Below are 11169 nucleotides of genomic sequence, written 5' to 3'. Positions count from 1 at the left end.
CCTTAATTGAACTAGATATTTTCCAATAGGACTTTTTACATGAAATAATAAAGAGGCAAAATCGGCTGTTTTCCATCAGGTTTATTGTCATCAACTTTGCCCCTGTTTCAGATTCAGCTTCCCTCCAAGCATATTCTCACAAATGCCACAACCAAATTTCCTTCTTTTGAATTTGGATTAACTGCTTCACTCATGTAAGTAAGCACTTTTTAGTGATTCTAATAGCAGTAGAGTAATGGATTTTTTTTCTCAAAAGAGAATTATAGATAGCAATAGCCTCACAACAAATCCAGGATACACAATTATAAATGGATTAGCCCAAATCTCAAACATTTGAATAGTTTTAGTGTTATCAACTCCAAACCTGTTTCAAAACAGGACAATAAATTGAGAGACGAGTTGTTGGGGCAAAGAATTAGCAACTTTATATGGAAAACCAGCAGACTGAGTAGGTGGTAGTAAATCAGTTAGCATCCCAAAGAACCAACTTTTTTTTTTTAATCTGTGATTTTGTTTTTAATTCTTAAGCCTTATGATCATCTCTTTTACAAACCTGTGCTAATGATATAGCTCCTCTACTTTCACGCTTCTAATGAGTTGACAAAAGCACTATTGCCAGTCACGCAGTAGTTCTACAGATGCATTTCTGAATGCCTGTTTGAGAGAAAATCCTGAATTATAACTTAGTCTGACTTTGTAAAGAACACACAAGCAAAGTGTACTAACAGATCTTGTCACAGTGATTTTTAAAAGCATCTGATCTTAAAGATCAAAACGTAGGAAGTGCTAAATATTCTTTATTTGATGCTATACACAAACCACACTAAAATGCCTTTCATTAAGTAAAAGGCAATATTTTAGACAGAATTTTAATTACATTGGTACAGTTAAGATCACAAAGATAAAGTGGGCCTTGTTAGTGTATCTTTAGCCCTTGCCTTAACAAACTAAACACAGATGAATCTTGCTCTGTTCTATGAGATACTGAAGGGATCTTAGCATTTGAATATATTAATATAACCAGTTACAGAAAATCTAAATATAAAACCAATCTCCTACAGGTTTTGAGAAAGCATTCACCATCTCCCGAAAAAATTTAACAGTCCTTATTCAAGTTTGATCGTCTTTTTAGGTGGGGAAAACAGTGATAGTACTTGTTGAACTGGAATTATTATCAACATTTTAAAAACTGACCTTGTTCATTTAGCCACAAGCAAATCTTATTTAAATCAGGACTGCCCAACAGAAATATTCCATCAGCCCTTCATGATTTGAATTCTAGTTTACGAGATCCATTTAAATACGGTACACATAAAAAGGGGCTTCCCTGGTGGCTCAGATAAAGTCATGAGACATTTCTGGTTTGTAATAAATAAGGTAGTGGCCAACTATTACTCATTAGTAGCTCTTTTGAGATAAGCTTCAAGTCTGCCCTTTCCCCCTTCTTCTTAATGCCAGCAAAGATCATTTTTGTTCCAGGTATGTACTTCTTGGGATCATCCAAGTATTCTATCGGCGTCTCCTCCCCCCAGGTGAGGTCTTTGTTCTTTTTGGCATCTGTGTAAGAGAATCCAACAGCCTGACCTGTTTGTCTTTCCCCTAAACAGATCACGGAGATTTGGCCCAGTCCTGTGCTTGTCTTCCTTTCAGTTCGGCACTGGACACCCTTCTGAACAAAAATCTTCCTTCTCTTCTCAGCACCACCTATTTTTAAATCATCTTTCCCCATTCGTGACTGAGAGGTTCCCGCTTGTAAGCCAAAGGTCCCATTCTCTAAGCCCAAGGACACACCAGTCCATGCTCAACTGCAGGTGTTGGTGCAACCTTCAAAGAACCATCTTAACCCAAGTTAGAATTCAGGCTTCTTTTATGCCCAAAGTGGAGGGAGTGTAGCTGGTTGTCGCAAACTTCTTGGTGTGTGAGTCCTTGGTTCTTGCAGCTGTCCAGGTAGGTCAGGTCACAACATTGCTGTAAGTCTCCAACAAGAAAAAATGTTATTCTCCGTTCTGCAGCCTTTTATCTCTATATGGAAAAGTGACCTTTAAAGGTCAGAGTCTTGAGAATGGGCTATTGTGTATATTTCAGGCTAAAGTAAAAGTGAAGTCGCTCAGTTGTGTCTGACTCTTTGTGACCCCTGTGGACTATAGCCTACCAGGCTCCTCTGTCCATGGGATTTTCCAGGCAATAGTACTGGAGTGGATTGCCATTTACTTCTCCAGGGCATCTTCCCAACCCAGGGATTGAACCCAGATCTCCCACATTGTAGACAGACACTTTAACATCTGAGCCACCAGGGAAGTCCTTCAGGCTAAAGGCAACATCTTTTTACAAAGGTACAGAGCCCTAGGACTAAGTACAGGCCACAGACCACAAAGGTTAGAGCTGAAGGAACAGATCCAATATAGAGTCAGGTTTGTTTTCCGTTACACTAGGAGAAGATCTTGTCTGGATTGCTCTAAGTAATTTGTCTGGGGTACAAAAATATCCCAGGTAGGCTGTTAATTACCCCAACTTTTTGCTATTTCTATACTCCCACATCAAGTGGGCTAACATTTCTGGGTTCCTCTCAAGTGACCTTTTGAAGACTTATTGTGATACTGTAGATTTTTACATAGAAAATCTGCATGAACACACTTAGTTCAGGTTCTAAATCCACCCAATACAGTACATCAGTTGTATTAATGGAATTAATGTTAAAACAATGCTCACTTCAGTAACTTTATTTTTCTTATTAATAAAATAATTTATAATAATTGTAGTGTATAATATAAAAAGTAATTCATACTATATAAATATATTATCTTATATAAAATAATTTTAATAATTATAATGTATAATGTAAAAGTAATTCATACTATATAATATATAAAATAATTTATAATGATTATAATAAATAATTTCATATTACTTAATTATTAAATGGGGCTTCCCAGCTGGCTCTAGTGGTAAAAGACCTGGCTGCCAATACAGGAGACATAAAAGATGCTGGTTCAATCCCTGGGTCAGAAAGATCCCCTGGAGGAGGAAATGACAACCCACTCCAGTATTCTTCCCTGGAGAATCCCATGGATAGAGGAGCCTGGCAGGTTACAGTCCATAGGGCCACACAGAGTCAGACATGCCGAAAGTGACTTAGCACACATGCAGTTATTAAATACTAATAACCACATAGATCATTCCTTGTTAGTTCTGCACTTTTCTTTCCCCGATTCTGGTGTATCTAAAACTGATTTAAATCTTTCAACAGTGATACTTTCGCTGAATTTTTCAAGGGGCCTAATTACTTAGGAATTAACAGAATGTATTAACCAGGTTTGTGCTTTATGTAAGCCGGGGCCAGAACCAAAAGGCTTAGGCTTTCTTTAATCTGTTTTAGGATCACATTACCTAGCATGGAGAGTCAACCATTGCTCATACAGCATCACGGCTGAGGAACTGCCCTCAGCCCCACCACAGGACAGTTTAGATTAGAAAATGAAAGAGGATCACATGTCCCATCAAAAGGACAGGGTGAAATCCATTTATGGAAGGCAGTGCACTTTTGAGTCAGACAGACCTGTTCTTTGTTCAGTCGAGAAGAACGTGTGCTTCTGAAACAGTGGATCAAGTTAGTTCCTGGAACTGAAAAAATATACCCGTGTTCCACTTAAAAATTGCGTTACTGGATTTCTCTGGCATTCCAGTGGTTAAGATTCTTGCTTCCACTGCAGCAGGGGTGGGTTCAATCTCTGGTGGGGAAACTAAGATCCCACATGCTGCGTGGTGCAACCCCCCTGAAAAGAAAAAAAAAAAAATAAACTTGCCTTACTAAATCAAGGAGAAAGACAGTGCAGACTTCTCCATGCCCTTAGATTCCCTTCATACTACACGGTGCTGTTACAGGGGAAAATAGCCCAGTAACTCCTACCCTCTCTTTTTTCTTTCAGTACAAATGAAGGCAAGGGTGGTTCTGGCAGCCCCACAAGGCAGGCAGGCAGAGGGCACGATGGCTCCCGTTAATATTATAAAAACAAGCCTGAACCAAACAGCTCTGACAAGATTGCTACACAAACCAGGTGGGACTTGTTTTTCTGGGCATGACAAAGCAAGTCGGAATTGTACTTCAGTTTACTAACCCATTGTTTCCGTTCATTTATTGCATGGAAAATGACACTTTTAAACAGTACCTTTATTCAAAGCAGTTTTGTATAAATGTATGTTACTCTCACGGGTGTTATTACCACTTTACTTTTTTTAATTTTAAATATTATACATACTAGAGATTCAGTTCAGTTCAGTCGCAGTTGTGTACAACTCTTTGCAACCCCACGGACTGCAGCACGCCAGCCCTCCCTGTCTATCACCAGCTCCCGGAGCTTCCTCAAACTCATGTCCATTGAGTGATGATGATGCCATCTGACCATCTCATCCTCTGTCATCCCCTTCTCCTCCTGCCTTCAATCTTTCCCAACATCGGGGTCTTTTCCAATGAATCAGTTCTTTGAATCAGGTGGCCAAAGTATTGGAGTTTCAGCTTCAACATCAGTCCTTTCAATGAACATTCAGGGCGGATTTCCTTTAGGATGGACTGGTTGGATCTCCTTGCAGTCCAAGGGACTCTCAAGAGTCTTCTCCAACACCACAGTTCAAGAGTATCAATTCTTCAGCACTCAGCTTTCTTTATAGTCCAACTCTCACATCCATACTTACTACTGGAAAAACCATAGCTTTGACTAGGCAGAACTTTGTTGACAAAGTAATGTCTCTGCTTTTTAATATACTGTCTAGGTTGGTCATAACTTTTCTTCAAAGGAGCAAGTGTCCTGTAATTTCATGGCTCCAATAACCATCTGCAGTGATTTTGGACCCCCAAAAAATAAAGTCTGTCACTATTTCCATTGTTTCCCCATCTATTTCCCATGAAGTGATAGGACCAGATGCCATGATCTTAGTTTTCTGAATGTTGAGCTTTAAGCCAACTTTCTCACTCTCCTCTTTCACTTTCATCAAGAGGCTCTTTAGTTCTTCTTCACTTTCTGCCATAAGGGTGGTATCATTTGCATATCTGAGGTTATTGATATTTCCCCTGGGAAACCTGAGTCCAGCTTGTGCTTCTTCCAGCCCAGCGTTTCTCATGATGTACTCTGCCTATAAGTTAAATAAGCAGGGTGACAATATACAGACTTGATGTACTCCTTTTCCTATTTGGAACCAGTCTGTTGTTCCATGTCCAGTTCTAACTATTGCTTCCTGACCTGCTTATAGATTTCTCAGGAGTCATGTCAGGTGGTCTGGTAGTCCCATCTTTTTAAACATTTTTCACAATTTGTTGTGATTCATACAGTCAAGGCTTTGGTATAGTCAATTAAGCAGAAGTAGATGTTTTTCTGGAACTCTCTTGCTTTTTCGATGATCCAACAGATGTTGGCCATTTGATCTCTGGTTCCTTTGCCTTTTTTAAAACCAGCTTGAATATCTGGAAGTTCTTGGTTCACGTACTGTTGAAGCGTGGCTTGGAGAATTTTGAGCATTACTTTGCTAGCATGTGAGATGAGTGCAATTATGCAATAGTTTGAGCATTCTTTGCCATTGCCTTTCTTAGGGATTGGAATGAAAACTGACCTTTTCCAGTCCTGTGGCCACTGCTGAGTTTTCCAAATTTACTGGCAATTGAGGGCAGCACTTTCACAGCATCATCTTTTAGGATTTGAAATAGCTCAATGGCATTCCATCACCTCCACTAGCTTTGTTCATAATGAAGCTTCCCAAGGCTCACTTGACTTCGCATTCCAGGATGTCTGGCTCTAGGTGAATGATCACACCATCGTGATTATCTGGGTTATGAAGATCTTTTCTGTATAGTTTTTCTGTGTATTCTTGCCACCTCTTCTTAATATCTTCTGTTTCTGTTGGTTCCATACCATTTCTGTCCTTTATTGAGCCTACCCTTGTATGAAATGTTCCCTTGATATCTCTAATTTTCTTGAAGAGATCTCTAGTCTTTCCCATTCCATTTTTTCCCTCTATTTCTTTGCATTGATCAGTGAGGAAGGCTTTCTTATCTCTCCTTGCTATTCTTAAAACTCTGAATTCAAATAGTTATATCTTTCCTTTTCTCCTTTGCCTTTCAGTTCTCTTCTTTTCATAGCTATTTGTAAAGCCCCGCAGACAACCATTTTACCTTTTTGCTTTACTAGAGATTACTGTGAAATAATTCAGAGATACAAGGAAGAAAATAAAAATGGCCTCTACTACTCTCACACAAAAGTAACCACCCCTGTATTTTTTTAATTTTCTAATTCATTCTGTTTCATTTAATCCCTTGGATTTCCTGTATACATTTTAGCTTCAAACCGCCACTTTGAAGTAAGTAGATCAGGAATTATGTCAGTTTTGCTGATGAGAAAACTGAGGCCCAATGAACTTCCATAACCTGTCCAGAGGTCCCCAGAAAGTTAGCGTCAGTCCCCAAATTGGCTCTACCTGTGGCTCAGGTCCCTCCTATGTCACAGGTCAGCTTAACTTCTCCATTGCTTCTCACACCAGCTTGGTGTTCCTCGAATATAGGGGGGAGTTTTGTCTCTCACTAATAACAGTTATAATCATTGCTCCTTATTCGAGGATTCCCCTACTTGCAAGTTTGCCTACTAGCTACAATTTGTTGTAACCCCCAAATTAATACTCCCTATGCTTATGCTTCTTATAGACGTGCTCACAGCAACAAAGATTTAAGTCACTTTCTATTCACTGTTCTCAGCTGATGTCAAACAAGGTCATGCCTTATCTTCTTGTGTCAGCTTTCATACTAGAAACAAGTGTCTTTTTAGTGGTCTATTTAGTGGCTCTGTCTTTTGCATTTTTGTGCTTTTGTTGGTGACTTTGCCCCTTAAAATGGCCCCCAAATGTAGTACTGAAGAACTATCTAGTGCTATCTATTAGTGTTCCTAAGCATGTGTGTTAGTGATACTTCCTTCAGGCATGACTTAGTGCCCTCGGCCATGAGTTCATACATAAAACAAAGCTATGAATTCATGGATGTGAGCAAAGGCTTATGGGAACCTAACCATGTATTACACTTGGGCGCAATGCTTCAGTATTTGCTAATTTATTGTTTGCAGTGATTTCATAGAACATGACTACCACAAATAAGTAGAATCAATGCCTTATTGCGGCTGTTATTGTAGTTGTTATTGCCTGACAATAAATGGTGTGGTTTCTCAGAGAATTCCAACTTAACTTTTGAGACTGACCAAAGAGGGTCTGGCCTTTAGTTTATACTTCTTCCTACTGCAGATTCTGGGGGTAGGGGGACTTCCTTATCACCCTTGGGCCCCCTCAAGAGCACATCTAGCCCCTGCCAGCAATTAATCATTGTTCCAAAGCAAGCTGTCCTATGTCATGCCTGAGTCTCTGGAAGCAACAGGCAGTCCATTTACAAGTTAGGACAGCCTTGCTTCTGATTTTGCATGCTGCGGTTCATGGGGTCGCAAAGAGTCGGACATGACTGAGGACTGAACTGAACTGAAAGAAGCACTGGGAAGTTAGACACATGTGCTATGTGTTTAGTCGCTCAGTCGTGTCCAATTCTTTGTGACATTATGGACTGTAGCCCACCAGGCACCTCTGTCCATGGGGATTCTCCAGGCAAGAATATTGGAGTGGGTTGCCATGGCCTCCTCCAGGGGATCTTCCCAACCCAGGGATCAAATCCAGGTCTTCTGCATTACAGGTGGATTGTCTGAGCCGCCAAGGAAGCCCAAGAATACTGGAGTGGGTAGCCTATCCCTTCTGCAGGGGATCTTCCAAACCCAGGAATCGAACCAGAGTCTCTGTCTCCTGCATTGCAGGCAGATTCTCTACAAGCTGAGCTATCTGGGAAGCCTAGTTTGATATAAAATTAATTAAAATTCTCGCCTGGAAGAGGAGTGGTAGGAAATGTTTAGGCCAAGCTAAAGTGTCCATGTATTTGTCACTGAACTTCTTGGTTCTGGATACTAATTTGACAGAATTTGTTTAACCAATATACACATGCAGCATTGTGTTTTAATCTTGGAACAGTGTTCTTAATTATGTAGATACATAGAACTTTATTTTTTCCTAGGCAGCCAGCTTTATTAAGCTATCCCAATGGTGTGCCTATTTGTTCTAATAGGAAGTCTGTTTGCATTTGAGATCATCAGCATGGTGGTAAAAGTTGTTCAGCCGCTAAGTAGTATCCAAATCTTTGTGACCCCATGGACTGCATCATGCCAGGCCTCCCTGTCCTCCTCTATCTCCCAGTGTTTATTCAAACTCATATCCATTGAGTCGATGATGCCATCCAACCATCTCATCCTCTTTCACCCACTTCTCCTCCTGCCCTCAATCTTTCCCAGCAACAGGGTCTTTTCCAATGAGTCAGCTCTTTGCCTCAGGTGACCAAAGTATTGGAGCTTCAGGTTCAGCCAGAAATATACAAAGACATGTGTGTGTGTGGCAGGGGTGGGGTGGGGGGGTGAGGGTAGTGGCGAGTGAGTTGATGAACTGGATTCACTGAGCACATGTTCCTGAGCTCCAAAGAGGGTGGGCCTCAACCTCTATTCTATTTTCTGGGCTTGTGTACAAGAAAGGCCCTGACAACAGCACAGTAAGGGTCCCAGCACCACAGATTGTCATCCATGTGTCTGCAGGGAACATATTCACCAGCAGACAGTGCTTTTTTTTTAAAGACCTCCACTGAAACTTCACACTTTATTTATTTGGCCATGTTAGGTGGCATGTGGGAGCTTAGCTCCCCAACCAGGGTTGGAACCTGTGTTCCCTGCATTGGGAGCTTGGAGTCTTAACCACTGGACCACCAGGGAAGTCTCCAGATGGTGCTTTGAAACTGAAGCAGCAGCTGCTGAGTCTTCCTCAAGCCACACTTACAAAAGGAAGTTATAATTCATACATTTCAAAATATTAATAAAATCTCAGTTCCTTCAACCAATGCTTAATAGCTCAGTTGGTAAAGAATCCGCCTGCAATGCAGGAGATCCCGGTTCGATTCCTGGGTCAGGAAGATCCACTGGAGAAGGGATAGGATACCCACACCAGTATTCTAGTCTAGAGAACTATACAGTCCATGGGGTCACAAAGAGTCGGACACGACTAAGCAACTTTCACTTTCACTTTCAACCAATGCTAATCCATCTCCACACTGGAGACAGATTAAAATCTGGCTCTGCCCACTGTCTTGTCTATAGATGGTGGGAGGCATAGCATCATCTCAGATGCTCCAGCCAGTGAGGGCAATTCCCTGATGAAGTCATTTTTGAACAAACAGCCTCCCAGGATTTATATTTTGCTGTGTGTGTCTCTAGATTTTCCTTTGGATTCTTATCTTCAAAACACTAACTTTAAATGTCAAAGCATGTCATTCCTCTTTGACCACAACCCAGCAAATTGTCCAAATGATCCTACCATATTTGGATCAGAGGAAAACAAATTCAAAAGAAATTATTCTAATAAAAATGATGATGAAGGATTGATAAGAAGTGTGTTCTTTCCAGAGACAAATTGTCAGTAATAATAAAATCCTTTATATTAAAAAAAATACATAAGTGTTAGAAAATTAAATATATAGAATCAACCTTCTTGTAAAAGTCACTGTACCCCAAGGACAGAGGAGACTGGCAGGCTACAGTGTATAAAATCGCAGAGAGTGGACACAACAAAAGCAACTTAGCATGTGCCCTGTTTAACTCCAGTAGAGGAGAGAAAAGTGAAAGTGAAAGTCTCTCGTGTTGGGCTTTTTGCAACCCCATGAACTATGCAGTCCATGGACTTCTCCAAGCCAGAATACTGAAGTTGGGTAGCTGTTACCTTCTCTAGGGGATCTTTCCAACCCAGGGATCGAACCCAGGTCTCCTGCATAGCAGGCATGTTCTTTACCAGCTGAGCCACTAAGGGAAGCCCAAGGAGAGAAAGGAAGACCTTAAACAAAGATGTCATCATTTTTAATGTATTCATTCTATTTAATCCAAACTATACCACACAGGGTCTGAGAAAAATGCACCATTCTCAGATTAGGGAATATTAGCATTAATTTCACCTTTATGTCCTTTATGCTACTATGTCCAGAACTTTTCCTGCTGATATTCACCCGAAATGTCATAATATTGACCATAATCTGAATCATGCAGAATAATTTAGAGTGATACATTTATTCCAGACATAACTGACATGGAAAAATATCAAATTTGAGAAGAATATTTCAAAAACAGTATGTATAATATGTTGTTTCCTAAAAATATGGGTTTTATTATGCTTTTTAAAAAGACTAAAGGGACTTCCTTGGTAGTCCAGTGGTTAAGAATCCACCTTGCAATGCAAGGGATGTGGGTTCTATCTCTGGTTAGAGAAGTAAGATCCCATCAGCTGGGGAGAAAATGAGCCTGAGTACCACAACTGGAGAGTCTGTGTGACACAACAAAAGATCCCACATGCCATAACTAAGACCTGATGTGGCCAAATAAATATTAAAAAAAAAAAAAAAACTAGAAGGAAGGTGTAAATCAAAGTCTTAATGGTGACTACCTTGGGGAAGTAAGAATAATATATAACTTTTCATTTCAGTTATCTGCATAGTTAGCATAATTTTTTCTATCATGCTAAGAAATGATAGAGACATTCTGTTTTAGAAAACAGATAAGAAATCTTAAGGGAAAAAAAAGTAGATTGACAGATATAAATATCCCGTAAACCAGAAGACAGCCTTGAGAAGTCATGATTTCTAATACAAACAGTCTTAAGACAAAACTGAATTTCCTTTTTTATTCATCTACATCAAAATGGGTAGTCAGGCATGAATAAATTACATTGTTATGCATGGCGCACTGATGACTGATTTCTTGTCATCATTTCTTAAGAGTGCTTTCAAGAAATCAATTTACTTGCATTCTGATATACAACTAAGATACCTGACAGTTGAGCAGTTCTTAAAGACAATCAAATACAAATACCCGAACGCATTTCTCTGAATCCTTTTCTTCACATTGCAGCAAAGTTTCTTGATGTTTTAAATTTCCTAGTTGCATATTAAAAATCTTAATATTTTGTATTCTAGACTATCATCATTCCATTGGAAATACCTAATTATTAGGTAAAAGAAAATAGAGCTTATCCAAAGATCTTTTTTTTTTTTACAGTAGCCCCAGTTTTGTCTCCTTG

General features: G+C 39.8%; 1 pseudogene; it reads right to left on the bottom strand.

Moving 5' to 3' along the window:
- Positions 1–499: 499 nt before the first annotated feature.
- LOC139186460 (cytochrome c-like) lies at positions 500–2702 on the bottom strand (annotated as a pseudogene).
- Positions 2703–11169: the final 8467 nt, after the last annotated feature.

The sequence above is a fragment of the Bos indicus genome, chromosome 2, assembly GCF_029378745.1.
Source record: "Bos indicus isolate NIAB-ARS_2022 breed Sahiwal x Tharparkar chromosome 2, NIAB-ARS_B.indTharparkar_mat_pri_1.0, whole genome shotgun sequence".
NCBI lineage: Eukaryota > Metazoa > Chordata > Mammalia > Artiodactyla > Bovidae > Bos > Bos indicus.
This window is presented reverse-complemented; position numbering and strand designations above follow the sequence as displayed.